The sequence below is a fragment of the Chrysoperla carnea genome, chromosome 2, assembly GCF_905475395.1.
Source record: "Chrysoperla carnea chromosome 2, inChrCarn1.1, whole genome shotgun sequence".
Taxonomy (NCBI): domain Eukaryota; kingdom Metazoa; phylum Arthropoda; class Insecta; order Neuroptera; family Chrysopidae; genus Chrysoperla; species Chrysoperla carnea.
This window is the reverse complement of record NC_058338.1, coordinates 47573875-47589988: the sequence shown is the minus strand read 5'-3', so window position 1 is coordinate 47589988 and position 16114 is coordinate 47573875. Positions and strand designations below refer to the sequence as shown.

At 29.7% G+C, this 16114-nt stretch overlaps 1 protein-coding gene across 2 annotated transcripts in view; it reads right to left on the bottom strand.

The window, feature by feature from the left end:
* Nucleotides 1-16114, bottom strand: part of LOC123293934 (protein sprint) — a 423720-nt gene that overhangs the window by 322554 nt on the left and 85052 nt on the right. The window contains exon 1 of one of the 2 annotated variants that reach the window (XM_044874939.1): nucleotides 10942-11072. The exons of the other annotated variant lie outside the window; for it this stretch is intronic. The gene's annotated coding sequence lies outside the window, so the exon portion shown is untranslated. Of the gene's footprint in view, nucleotides 1-10941; nucleotides 11073-16114 lie in introns of those variants that run through there. 2 annotated transcript variants of the gene reach the window in all.

Sequence of the window (16114 nt, the reverse complement as noted above, 5' to 3'; positions counted from 1 at the left end):
TGAAGTAACCTTCAAATTAACTGAAGATAATCCCTAATTTTAATTGATTGAGCCATAATTGAATATAATAAAATAAATAATAAAAAATAAAAAATCCGACTGCGTCAAATAAAATATGAAAAGAAAAATGGCCTAGGCCTAGATTTTAATGAGCTCCGACTGTTAAAGTTGCTATGTAAAATAGGTACTTGTTTCTTTCTTTTCAGATTTTATTTAATGCAGTTGGATTTTTTATTTTTTAATTATTTATTTTATTGTAGACTTTTAGCGTTCTTAAAGAAATGAAAGTGCAAAAGGCAGCTTCGCGTTGTCAGGTTATCGATCCTAATTTCAAATCAATTGAAAAAGTTAAATTGGGAGATAAAAACTACATTTTTCTTCAAAAATGGTCGGATCCTAATGGATGTTATTTAGTATTCTCAGTAAATCGACCGTAGTGCAGCTATCTTATAAAATTTGCAATAAATCATGCGTTTGCTGTAATATAGTCCATATATAGAAACTATAAACTTATACGTCCATCTATACAATTATATTTATAAATTAGTATATGGTTACCATGGAAACAGCCCGAAAGAAGCCGGGAATGATATACCTAGGAAACATGAATGTTATATACAAAATCGTAAAAACCCTTTTTTGGTTTTCACAAAATGGTCAAAGAATTTTACATATATTGGCCAAGGATCATCACTTTTACCTCTTAAGGTAGTGCGAGCGCAAGGCAAGTTAGGACTTGTGGCTGAAATTATTTGTACCTTATATTAAACTTTGATGATGAATTTTGTTATAAATTCTTGAATGTCGAAGAAATATAAGAATAAAAAGTTTCGATATCTGCCTTGATTTTCGAAATATCGAAATCTAAATAATTAAACAAAATTTTCAATGTTCTATATATTGAAAATTACTCCAGATATGGAAAAATTTAATTCTTACTCTTCGTCTTATATCGTCAAGTTATAACATAATTCACCATCAAAATTGAAAAATATATTTTTTTAAATTTGTTTCCCCACTACCGTGCTTATACATCCTTAATTAGTCGGACACAACAGAGATTCAAAAATGCAAAGGTGCGTAGGATGGCCACATAATGTATATACAGACGTTATAACTTCTATAAAATAATGAGGAGATAGTTTATTAGAGTCATATTTTCTGACTTTGAATATACATTTATACATAACACCTTCAAATGTGTGTGACTTTATATAATTTATTCCAATTGTGTAAAGCCATTTTCTTTTTTTTTTGAGTGTAGTAGGTATGTAAAGATATGCAAAAAAGGGCATTTCAAATATAAAGTGATTTTATTTATACACTTAATATCGTTTCCTTTTTGAACAACTCTTAATAATTTAGACTAATTTATCAAGGCGCTTTAATTTCAATTGTGCGTAAATAGATAAAACTTTTTTTTAAGGATTTTTTTTTTAAACATTTTTAATCATAAAAAGAATCTTTACATAAATGTTGATTGTGTGAATTTAATATTATGCTTACATTGGGGTAAATTTTAACAATGAATGGTACCGAATGGATAGCAATAAATTTATTTTGAACTGCAGAAAAGATGTATGGTTGTCAGAATTCATAATGTTATAATCATCGTAAACAAAAGACAATATTTTACACAATTCAGGTTGTTTAATCAGTGTAATTGTCGATGTGCACTTTTGAGACTGTAATAGTATAAGAATTTCAATTTATCAATTTCTAAAATATCAGACTTCTTTGCAAAGTTTTAAAATTAATTACACCTCAGAAAAAGCATGATTATTTGAGTAAATCTATCAGATTTTGATAATAAATTCGCAAAATTTTGAGATTTAGCTTAATTTTTTCTAAAAGGGTTTATTTTGTTGTAAAATACAAAGAAAAGGAGTTTTTCGGTTCCGGAACGATTCGCCCGACTTACTGCACGCGACTTTTATCTCTACATTGTTTTCTGTGGCGACGTTTTTTTGATTATCTCTGCTTCTATGGATTGGATTGAAGCGAATAAAACAAGATTGTTTGTTATGAATTCCTGCATAACCTCAAAATCTCAAGAAAACCGCATTAACTTCATATTTTCAACTTTCTCTGATAACTTCTTGAAAAAATCTGGTAAATTTCATTCCGATTCATAACTTGAATTTCAACAGTTCAGACAAATGTACCTCTGATTTTATCTTCTATTTTAAATTGATTTCTTTTATTTTCTTTCGGACAGTGACAAAGGTTTTGTTTCAAAACCCATAAGCCGAAACATTACAAAACAAAAATGCAAAAAACTTGATAAAATCCAGATTGCATCATTACAAAAATTCAAAACCTGAAAAACAATGTAGCGATAAAAACCGCGAGCAGAAGGTCGTGTGGATCGGTAAATGTATACAACTAGATGTATTACCTTCACTGAGCTATATTTGTAAATTCTAATTAATTTTCAAAACGTTAATTTTGAAAACCTAGGTATTAAGAACACAGATTAAACTGAAAACATTCCTTATGCTGACTATATTCCATTAAAAAAATGATATATATAATTTACTTTATTGCTTTAAATTGATATATAATTCATTGGAAAAACACGTAGGTGTAAATAATCAACAAAGCAATACCTGTTTACTCCTGACCACCCGTTTATTGCGGCTGACTGAGAGCTGGCAAGCGTTTTTTTCATTTTAAACTTCGCCATTAAAACTGGTTCCAATAAAAGTTGATTATTATAATTTAATTTTCATTTCAAAAATTCGTAGAGACAACGCAGATACGTGCTTGAATTTTATGAATAGTAACGCACAGTCATGATCAATGTATTAGGAGTTAAATTCTTACCGAAATATCTGCTACACCAAAAACCTGATTGCTACACCAATTTTTTCCATTTGCTTTTAATAGGAGGAGAAATATACACTCCCAAGTATTTCCAAAAATCATTCCAATTTCGCGAGGGAAGGTAGGGATGCCGACATTTTGCGCTAGTGACAATGTGGTTCATCGCCTCCTTTCTGCTTACGTTTTGTGTTTCATCTATTACGAAAAATTTATCCTGAAATTATTTCAATTTTGACAGTTCATACCTTCAAGAGAACCATAAGGTTGAATTTTGGTGCAAAACTGCACATGATATAGGTACTAAAATAGCGACGCAGACGTCTAGCTTGGGTTTTACTAGTCCTTCTCCTGAGCTAGTGGAAAAAATTTACAATACAATAAATTTATGTGTGCAAATAAACTAATGTATTTTTTTTCAGTCTGTTACGTTCCTCAAAAGCTCACATAATATTTTTCTTTAGATACCATTATCATAATACCGTAGAGATAGCATAGAGACGCAACGATTTATTTCTTTTGAGGTTTTTATACAGTTTACTACATACATATCGTCTTGTATAGTTGTGTAATATAATTCAAACAATTTATCTTAACGTTTTATTTTATTTTATATTTTCCATAAAATATTTTGACGGTTTTACTTTCAATCAGAAAATGATTCTTTTATGGTATAAGCTATGATTCTTTGTCTATTAATTTTAATGTTAGTATATATATAGTTTAACAGGGAAAACAGGCCAATGTTATAAATTTAAAAAATTATGAGTCAGCGCACTCAAATTCGTAGGTCCTAAACGGGAAAGATCGTAAGTCCTAATTTTTTCGGTAATTTTATCCAATTTCGATTAACCAAGTATGTATTCCTGCTAAATTTGGGTCATACTTTTCTTTGTGGCCAAAATTAACCTAGCTTTAATAGATTTTAAGAATGAAGAGTCTTGGTCCCGACATTAAACATATTTGTGATTTGTTGTCCCGAAATTAAACATATTTGTGATGGCTAGCGAAAAAATAACAACACAGCTGAAAAGAATGACCCAAAATTAGTGGGTTTCAAAAAAAGTTCCAATAAGACCCGATTGAATTTGCCTGTGTTATCAAAAAAATCAAATTTTTTAACTTTATGACGTCATCAGAATCCAAAAAATTTAATTTTGCTCTATCAAATGCAAATTTTATCCAATTTTGATGAACCAAGTATGTAATCCTACTAAATTTGGACCATACTTTTTAAATTTGCAGTCAAAATTAACCTAGCTCTAATAGGTTTGAAAATGTGGAGTACTGGTCCCGAAATTAAACATATTTGTGATAGCTAGCGAAAAAATAACAACACAGCTGAAAAGAATGACCCAAAATTAGTGGGTTTCAAAAAAAGTTCCAATAAGACCCGATTGAATTTGCCTGTGTTATCAAAAAAATCAAATTTTTTAACTTTATGACGTCATCAGAATCCAAAAAATTTAATTTTGCTCTATCAAATGCAAATTTTATCCAATTTTTATGAACCAAGTATGTAATCCTACTAAATTTGGACCATACTTTTCAAATTTGCAGTCAAAATTAACCTAGCTCTAATAGGTTTGAAAATGTGGAGTAGTGGTCCCGAAATTAAACATATTTGTGATAGCTAGCGAAAAAATTACAACACAGCTGAAAAGAATGACCCAAAATTAGTGGGTTTCAAAAAAAGTTCCAATAAGATCCGATTAAATTTGCCTGTGTTATGAAAAAAATCAAATTTTTTAACTTTCTGACGTCATCAGAATCCAAAAAATTTTATCCAATTTTTATGAACCAAGTATGTAATCCTACTAAATTTGGGCCATACTTTTCAAATTTGCAGTCCTAGCTCGTATAGGTTTGAAAATGTGGGATCGTGGTCCCGAAATCGATGGCACAGATACACACTCTCTGAAATATGGTATCAACAACTTTCTTTGACTTATTTTCTAAATTTTTTTTCTATATAATTTATTGGTTTTACTTGTTTATATATTTAACAGATCCAGATTATTTTGTATGGCCAGCTAATAAAGTCCGTTCAAATTTTTCTATAACATAAAAACCGAGGTCTAGTTAGAATTAGGCTAGCACTTCCTACTGAATAGAAGGTATACTTGATTCTGTGACTACCGCTTTCTTTGCCATTAAATGGAACCCGAAGATGCAGCTTGGACTTTGGCCTTGAAGGTTAATTAAAAAGAATACTCGATTTCGTAAAAAGTAGGAATATATGGAAATCTTAAATTAGCAAGTTGCTTTTTCTTAAAATATAGTATTTTTTGTTTGAAATATTTATCGAAAATATGAATAGCCAACAGGTTAGGGAGATGTTATAACAAAAATGGGACCTAAGCGTAAGATGATCGTTCTGTAAATAGTGCCCGAACATTGCCCAAGGACTCATGAGGAGCGTAGCATAGGCAATTAGGCCGTAAGTATTTTTAAAGTTCAGGCAAAAACCTAGTCGTCCCAACAAAGTAATTGAGCATATTTTCAGCTCCTAACAGGATTTTCTCACTTTTGGCATACCACACAAGTTAAATACAATTTTACCCAGGCAACTTAATACGACCAAATTTAAACTTTTAAGTTTTTTTGCCATAACTTCGCAGTTCACTACATGGCACTAAGGTATTCCTAGCTAAAATTTTCTAAAAGTTGTTTTCTTAAAAAAAAAAAAAAAGTTGTTAGCTTAAATCTTCTGAAATTGTATCATGTTTTTACAAGACCTGTTAAATTACCTACAATCAACATTGAAACGTAAAAAAAATAAATTCTTTTTCCGATAAATTACAAATTTTTATTGATATCTATATAAAATTTATTGTTCCTAAAAACAAGTATCGATTACAAATAAACATAAATAAATTATTTATTTTATGTTTGTATGTGTGCTTTTTTATGTATTTGACCTGATAAAATATAAAAACATAATATCTTATAGTTTACGAAAATTTTACAAAAACACTAGCTAGTAAGTAATGCTATAAAACTGACTTTCCAAACAAACCAAATATAAATAAATAACAAAAAATAAAGTTGCTTAAAAAAGTTCATAAAGGCGTCTGGGAAACAATAACATTTATATATAATTTATGTTGAAATTTTAATATCCTGTATATTCAAAATATATCAAGGTATATTAAATTTAGTGCTAACGTAACGTTTTGTAACGCTTAGAAATATTGATGCTACAAACAAAATTTTGGTTGAGGTGTTCATAAAATCAGTTACTTAGTCCATTTTCATTTGGAGCCCCAGCCTTCATCACGATAACTCAAAAACGAAAATATATCGAGCCCATATAGTGTAAAAATTGGCTTTGAGTTCGTAAACGAACAACATAGTTCCCAAAAAATGATAGCTCTCTAAGTATCCTTTTCATCTCAACTGATGTCCTTGACCATCGCTTTGATATTAATTTATGGAGTGTTATAAGTTTAAAGTGTTTGTCTGTGCGTCTGTGTGTTGCTCAGTGGCATTGTAGCCCCATAAACGGTCGAAACGACTCGATTGTGAACATTTTATAGTTTCCAAAAATTGGTTTACAAAAACTAAATCGCATTTGTCGGGGGTTTTTAAAATTTTGTAAATTTCACTTGTATTTAAGGTTTTTACCCTATACCAAAACTAAGGTATGTTAAAATCTATTCTGATGACAATAACATTCCTTCTTTCCAGAATTTTAGTCCATACGATCTTTAGTAATGTATCTTATATATACTTACATGTAATATTTACGCAATGCCCCAATAAAGTATAAAGTTATTCACATTTAGGTGAAATTTATTCGACATATATTACAGTAAAACTGTATAGTGAACATAACCCACTAAATGTATGTATGTATGTTATGCATAAATATTTAATGAAATAATAAAAATTCGGTTTAACAAAAACTTATAAATAACAAGTTTCAAATATACTGAACGTGTTTTTACCTCTATATAGAGGTTCTATGTACCATACATACACGGCCAGAAATGCATGGCTTTTACAATGCTGGTATGGTATAAAGGCAGGTATTAGAATTTCTATATTAGCATAAGTAATATTACAGTATCGAATAGGGCTATCCGCCAGAAGTATTGTGAGTATCGCCAAGGAGTATGGGCCTGACGCCTTTACTGCATTGACTCGTCTGAAATAACTACTGCTAATGTCACCATTTTCTCAATACAGTACAAAGTATGGCGTTCACACCGATACTGTCATAGTAATATCCATAAAAAGTCTCTTATCGTTTACAATTAATTGCGATTTCAACAGTTGTTAAAGCACCTCAATTCCCAAACCTTATGCTTATTTTTCTTAATGTCATTTTAAATCATTGGTCTGTGTGAATGTGTTTTTAGAAAAGTTAGAGAACAAGTTATTTTAAATGATTAGACTGCCGTCGTAAGTTGAACTAATTCCGCATGGGAATTCCTGGATGCTTCCAAAGTTGAATAACGGTTGCAAACGGAGTTTTTCAACAGAAGAAAAGGGAGAAGTAAAAAAGGTTCAACAAAAAAAAAAGAAGAGAGCGTTAATTGGATTCAAGTGAGAAAAGCGAATAAGGCGAATGGGTATATTGAGCGAAGCAAATGAATTTCGGCAAGTATTGTATATTGGGTATACCAGCTAAGATATACTCTATCTAGCGTTTTAAATAAGAATCCACATCTTCAATTAACAACCTGTTCTTCACCACTTGCAAGCTAGAAAATTTTTTGATATGTTTTCTAAATATTTTTCAAATAATTACAAAGATAAAAAAAGTGATGTTTTGAACTGTTACAAAACAATTATTACAAATAGTTGAACAAAAATTATTAAAAAGAAATAATTATTTGACATAAATTAATAAAAACTTTCAATTTTTGTTATTTTATTTCTGTAGAGTTAAAAATATATTTTGATAAAAAACTGCTATTTGATCTGAAACTAAATGAATTCAATAAAAGTGATTTACTTAGCTCGACACACAAAAATTTGGTAAAAAAGGCTTTTTTATCGAAGATTATGATTAATATTTGTAACACTATCGCGCTGAAGTTTTACTTGAACCAAATAAGAAAAATAGTAAACTCGAATCTTTTATTCAAGTATATAGAGGGTGCGTGACATTAACAATAAGTTTTTTGGCTCATGTTTTTGTACAATATTATCTTTGTTCGAATTACTATGTTGATAATAGTTTAATATCTCCTTCTAGCAGGGTGGGTTTTATGAAATTTTATTTAACTAAAATTGGCTTAGAATATGTTTTTTAAATGTATAGTGTAAAAAAAAAGTTACTAGGTCACGATTGATACACTATTCCGAAATTGCCACTGCCAATTTGCCAATTGTAATAAACTGTCCTCGATAACACTCCTAATTTTCAGTTTTATTCCATTACTATTTAAGGCGTAAAGACGATTATCTACATAAATAGTGGTATTGTTTTTTTTATATTTGTTTTGTTATTCCAAACTCTGTACATTTAATTACATGTTATACATATTATATTTATTAAAATGATTCTAAAAAAAAAGAGCAAAGGGGCACAGTTCTAGAGTGCAATCCACGATTACTAAACTGAAGTAACGTATTACCAATACATGGGTTTTGCAATCATCGATGACTTACAAATTTAGGAAAAAAAGTCATATTATATAGGAAAAACACTTACTATACCATTTACATATAAACAATTGAAAATTAGTCATATTTTATATAAAAACCATAATTTATTGCATATTTTATAAGATGGCAGCGCTGCGATCGATGCAGTTGTACCCTCCAACAACTACGTATCCAACGAATAGTATCCTTTTTCCACACAAGCACTTCATATGTCGCTTCATGTTTTGAGTTCAAAATCATTAATACGGCATATTAAAGTAAATACTAATACTGAATCATCGGCATTTCATATTGTTATGAAATACATTATTATACCCTGATTGATATCAAAGTATACTAAAATAATTTTAAAGTTTGTAACGTTTAGAAATAAATATTGAAAGTGTAAATAAAATTTTGATTTAAGCTTCACCTTCTTATAAATGCAATTCTGGAAGTCCGTTCGTGCGTCCGTCACCACGATAACTCAAACACGAAAAGAGATATTCTGCTCCAAAATTTATAGCGTGCTCAGGAGATAAAAATGGTTACCAAGATTTGTTCTTTCAAATATTCAGAATTTATATTCTAGATCAAAGATTGAGTAATAATTACAGATGATATAGGTACCTACTCATGATTCTCTGAAGCAAACGGATTTTGGAAAAAATAGACCGAACAAAAATTTTGTCACATAGTCAGTGTCTATAATAGACAAATTCAACCTAACCAGCTCGTAATTACAACAATACTCCGGATCTATAAAATTTTAGGTCTATTTTTGTGATCTATTTATGCTGGATCTATTTTTTGCGAGTCTATTTTTTCCGATTACTGAAACACACAGTAACTATTTTACAATAAACATCATTGTTTTTTATTATCAATTTTTTGTATACTTTAAAGAAAAAATCTTTTGTTATAAGAAAATCAAGTAAGAGTTTTTTTTCTATCGTAACGCTTTCTATTTTAATAAGTGTATCTAGATATATAATTCACACATATTAAATTAAATTAATATAATTAAATTAATATAATTAAATTATATTATTTTATAATTTTAATAATTATTATACATGTATACAATACAAGAACGATGAATGATGATAATATGTTTTAGATATTATAATAATTTTAACGCATGAAGTACAATAATATTTATAATAATATAATAATAACTATTATTTTTAATAAAATGCACTTTATTTAAAATTAAAATTACTTATCATTATTATTCTAAAAATATACTTTTTATAATATGAAAATAGATTGACAATCATACAAACTGGGACAAATACACCAAGTGAAAAAAAAAACTATTGACTGAGTAAATTATTCTAATACCTTGTATAGTTGTTGAATATTAGTGCTCGTATAACTTTATATGAATTTGATAAGCTTAAAAAACATTTAGTGGTTTTCCCATCGCCATTACGATGTTATAAACAAAAATAGTTCTTCTCGATCAAAAAGAAAAAGGCTAAAATGGTTTGTCTTTTTAAAAATATCTTTGCAAATATCGCGCAGCTCATATATATCTTATCACGCAGTTTAGGAGCTCTCAAACTTTCAGCCTGTGTGATGCATTCTATTTTTCTTTATTTCCCGCCGCAAGTACGTACTTGCTGTTTCGGTTCGGAGGCCGAAAGTTCCCCATTTTTGCTTTGGTACCAAGTTTTCCAATTATTCTTATAGGTTTCAAACAATTCTGCATCGAAACGCCGAAAATCACATCTTTCGAGCATGTCTCGAAGTCCCTTACAATTTGTATAGATTCGTCAGTGAATCGACATCAGTTAAGGAGCTCACCCTCTATCTCAAAAACGGTTGAATGCATAAAAAAAAGTTTCAAATAAAGTTTTATGCGCTATAACTTTTATAATAGATGTTAACATCATTGGACCTTGATAGCTTTCGGTGCAGACACGAGATTTGAGGCAACTTAAAGAACGCCTAAATGCTTTATACGAAAATCCAGCTTATTATCTCTCATTCTGAGGTTGATCCCTAATTAGACTGAATTATATAATATACATTCTGTCGAAGAAGATACTGTCCAACTTGACTTCTAAAAATTGAAAATATGTTTTGTCTGAAAATTAACTATAACGGATCAAATGTTAATAAAATACTACACATGTGTTGAAAATTTATTAGTTTTCAGTAACAGACTTTGAACAAGCAGAGTTGATTAAGCAATAAAAATCACGGATCTTTACGTTTTTATTGCCATTGTATCGGATTAGGTTGATATCAAAATTAGAATTAATAAACCAACTTGATTCAACATTAACTTGAGACCTCGACTTCCTTTACGTCTTGTATTTTTTAGGTCTTTAAGGCTTTACTTTCTGGCACATTTTTGCCACAATGAAATATAAACCTACAAGAATTTCTCAATTTGTTTGATATTCAGTGTAATTATTGTACTCATTATTTTAATTTAATTAATTTCAATATGTGTAAAAATAAATAAAGCAACACTTTATTATTAAAAAATGTATTTATAAAAATTCTCACCTTTGTTGGGTTGTTGTTAATAAATCATTACATGCAGTTGTAAATGCTGAAGAAGATGACTGATGTGAATTTGATTCAAATTGATGGTGTTGTTGTAAAGCTGCTGCAGAGGATGTACTTGATGCAGATGATGTTGTTTGCATTAATATTGATGTATATCGTGTAATTAACATATTTAAATTATCTAAATTAGTATGATCGTCACATGTAATACTGGACAGAGCTGGTATTTGTATATTCATTTTTAATACTTTATTTATTTATATTATAAACACAATTTATTTCAAATTATTTTAAATACGGATAGATAATCTGAAATATTCATTCAGATTGCAGTAAATTTTAAACTTTGTGAGATTGTTTGAAGTATCAATTTCTATAGATAATGGATCAAAAACTAAGGTATGATGTAGTTGGTTAGGTTACGTTAGAGTGTTAGTCCTGGGGTGGGACACACTTAGACCATAGGGTCCGTTGTGATACCGAAAAAGGGTTGGCCCATCCCCAGCCACTACTTCATGAACCATTTGGAGTTGTTTAAGAACAGTATGAGAGCATTTTGACGTCGACGGACTTTAGGTCGGAGAGGTCGTCAAAGAGAGGCTGGCTCAAGTAATTCCATCGCCTCATGGCAAGAGCTTGGCAGTGACAGTGAAAAAAAGACATTGTCTCCTCCTCCCCACCACTGTGACAGCTCCTGCAGTAGTTTTGATACACTGCCAGGTCCAGGCGTTCAGCATGCCTGCCACCCAACCAGTGTCCTATAAAAGCCGCAACAACTTTGCGAACAGAGGGTCTTGGAAGTCATATAAGATCTTCGGAACGCCTAGGATTGTACTCAGAACATATCCCTCCGTCTAACGCATACGATTGTACTCCCTCCATCTAAGATTGGCCTTTTTTAAGATATTCTCTTTAAGGAGCAACTTGCAGTTCACAAATGGAACTACCGGATATTTCATTGATGCTTGTGTCCGGCAACATTGTGCCATTTCTAGCAACCTCGCCGGCTTCTCAATTTCCTGGAATGTTCCTGTGTCCCGGTACCCATACCAGGTTACATTAATTTGTTCCGCCACGGGATTGTAAGTTAGATGTTACCACGTACATTTGCCTTGAACATATTATTTAACACACAGACAAAATAGTTAAATACATATAAGTGGTAACATCATATTGAACAATGCAGTAAAAAATTATAAAAATAAAATTAAAGTTTTATAAACATACTAGCGACCCCGACGGACGTTGTCCCGTAAAAACGTAACTCCAATTCATGAATACCTATACTACGTTTAGCCTGTCCGCTAAACCCATCCCGCTAAACCCCAATTTAACTCCTATTTATTGGAGTGGCCTGACCTTCGACCTTTGGCCTGACCTTTGATAGTAGAGCTCGCTGCGCTCGCATATGGCTCTAATAAATGCCTATTGACAATACCTGAATACTATTAAAAATACATAGTACACATAGTATACATAATGTGATATGATTTATATGCGCTCCCACCATTTAATGAAATTTCATTTTTTTGGTACGGAGCCCTCAAAAACAGTTGTACTGGACCAAATTGTAAATCTAAACCATCCTCGAATCCCCTTGAACTCACACAAAAAATTTCATCAAAATCGGTCCAGCCGTCTAGGAGGAGTTCAGTCACATACACACGAACACAAGAAATATATATATTAAGATAAGAATAAAAGTAAAAATTATTCAACCTTTCTAAATGCATTTCAATAAATAGTTTTCAGTCTCTGAAAGACGGGAAAATTCATAATTTTATAACAACAGAGAATGTAGATGGATGGATGGATAGATACCTGTGAAAAATGTATATATAGCAAGAACATGATTTTCATATTAAAAACTTTATCCAAACATGATCTATCATTTTATTAAACATAGTGCGATTACATGTTCAACAAAATATTGTTTGTTATATACCAAAATAGTTGTCAGGGTGTTCATGCAACCCTCTTGATGTAAAGCATTCTATTAACTAGAATACAATAATAGTTCGATAGCAACGCAGCAACTTTTGATTTCAACTTAACAGAATTTCTGATTTCAATATGTAGAAAGCATTGAAAAAATTGTTTCTTGTTGGTTTCGGAAAAGATAATTTTTCTCTTGTCATACAAAAAATAACACTTTTTCTGCACTAGTTTTTGGCTGATAAATCGCTAATTCCAAAGAAATTCGTGCAGAAAAAGAAAACTAATTTCAAATTCATTAAAAAACATAGAAAGTGCAACCAAATCGTACCGATTGTCTAGTTTCTACTCGAGTGGTAAAAGTACGAACAAAGTTTTACAAGTTTATAAAAAAAAACTCGCCAGCAACGTTGAAAATTCTGCTATGATAGTTTTTATTTTTATACATACCAATATTGGAAAGATAGGAAAACATTAAGAAATTTGTAAATATGTGTTTTAACTTGTTATTCAACGCTTTTTGTAAAAGGAAAAATAGTTCAATTTTTGGTCTGAAGTTCCGCAAGTATCTCTTTATGAAAACTCTTTAAGAATTACATTTTTCTTCGCCAATTTATTGTGCAATTCATAGCCATACGATATTTCATTGTCAAGATATGAGCGCTTTTGTAAGGTGTGATTAAATATTTCCCAAAATTTAAATATATCTGAAAATATTCAAAATGCCAAAAAAAAATTATTAAACTATTTCCTATCAATGTTATCCGTACAAAATATGACATAATATATTTGACAGGAACTGGTGTGTATCGTTTGACTATATAAGTTTTGTATCTCACTAAAAATAGCCCAGAGAAAAAGAGACGATAAAAAAATTGATCTGCTTCAAAAATCTGCTTAAAAAGTTTTTTTCACCGGGATTATATTTATTCAGATGCAAGAAATGACCTATAAAGTTCAAAGCAAAATCATATGTGCAAAAAAAAAATATTCAAGGTCAAAGGTCGCGAAAATAGGTTTTTTTTCAAATATCTCGTAAACTATTAAGTTTATCGCAATCTTAGTTACTATAAAATTTGTTTTTGAGTTAATTTTATATAGAAAAGGTCCTGTACAAAATATTTGTAGAAGTCATAATTCTCAAGATCTTTGGCTGAAAAAATATTAAAAAATATATTATTTTTAAAAAAATTTGAAATTATTTATATTTTTTTTTAAATTTTTTATTTATAAAATATTTTTGATATTTTCGTGTAGCTAAGTATGCGACTTATTCTAACTTTTCTCAATTAAATATTTCGAAATTCTACGGAAATTTTGTTCTTAATTTTTTTTTTGTGTAAAATTAAGTCGCAAGAAAATTAAATAAACGAGATATTTGAAAACAACCTATTTTCACGACCTTTGACCTTGATTTTTTTAAAGTTTTGGTAAAAGGGTCGAGCCACTTTAACAAAAGGCGCAGAACAAACAATAAACTTTTTTACTATTACAAATAGTCTTGAAATTCTGATTGCCCTAAAAATATTTAAATCCTAGAGTATATCGTATCTCTTTTTCAAATTCACTTATTTATTGTCAAAATGCGATCTTGTAGAACCCAAAAAGATGAAGGGCAACAAAGCTATATGCCTATCGCGCTCTTTGTATAGCAAATTTTTGTTTGTCTTGAACTAATATCACCTATCAGCGTAATTGGTTAGTGTCTATGATTTTACATTACAAACATACCAATTTAACAAAGGTAAGAGTAACCACATTTTGCACTACGAAGCTGCGTTAAAATATTCGTCAAATTTGAAGCTGAATACATGGGATTTTTCAAATTTTGTCATTATTATTTACAAGAATAATATAATTGTTATCAGAAATTTGTATCTGTTCACAAGCGATAGACTCGTATGTAGGATACGTTGTGTAAGATAAGTGCCTTATTTAATTATTCAATGTCATGTAAAATACTTTCAAAATGATACAAATAATTGATAAAACAGACACATATTTACTTAAAAAGTAACACTCATCACATTTGAAACAAACGAAAACAAAGGGTGGTCTTAAAATCCGTCATGCATGATAGTAAAAAAATACATCTATATTGTTTATATTATGTCTGAAAAAAATATATAAAATTCATCTTTGTTCGTTTATAATTACCGGAAATATTTGTGAACCCTATAATAATATATTATAATATATATTTCTATTATGTATATAGTAGCTGACCCATGTCCGACTGTACCCGTGACGCGATTGTCTATTACAGAAATTTTATTCGCTCAAATAGACATTTTTGTTAGATATACATGAATCATTAAAGAGATATGCAAGGATTGAATAATACTAGGGATTACAATAAAACTTTTTAAATAGATTTTTTGATTAACAAAGTTTCCAAAAATCACAAAACATTCCTAGGGCATTTATTATTATTTTATCATTCAAAGTTGACTGAAAAAATGATGAATCATGGGTTATCCTTTTCAATTGAATATTTCTATATCGAAAAATCTAGAGAGTGTGATAAAAAACTATCTAAAATATTAACGATCTTGTAGTTTATAATAATACCATAAAAATATCAGGTTTCCGATGGTATAAAAACAAAATTTTAATTTAATTATGAGTTTATCGAAGATCCATCATTTGATGAACAGAGACGACTGTAGTTAGAGCATTGATGATTGTAAAGCGATATCTATATTATCAAATTTATAAGCATCACTTGCACACAATATGTTATATATTTTTGTAGTTGTGTGGTATTGTAAAGCTAAAAATATTTCATTAATTGACTACAAATCATGGATCACAACTTGGTCAATTATTTAAACAATATAAATTTATTTAAATCCACTGAATTTTTTAAGATATTTATTTTCAAAAAGGATTTTTTTTTTTGAATAAAATTTTTCAACTTTATCTCTTAGTTTTAAAAGTGCATTTTTGTAGGAGAGTCCATGGATCGTCGCAAATTACAGCACGTAAGCTATTCTACGTCATCATTAAACTGTAGTCTAGCAAAAGGGTTATAATCTTATAACATTATCATACTCTCGAAATTTGTGACATACAGGCTCTAAACTGTGAATCTAAAGACTTCTTACGAGTAATGGTAGTTGAAAAAAATCACACAAAATTAACCCACCAAATAAGAGCTTAAGAAAAGCGTCAGGAAAATGAGTATCAAATTTGTTTCAGTTATTAGATTTTTAACGTTGAATTTTAAGAAAGT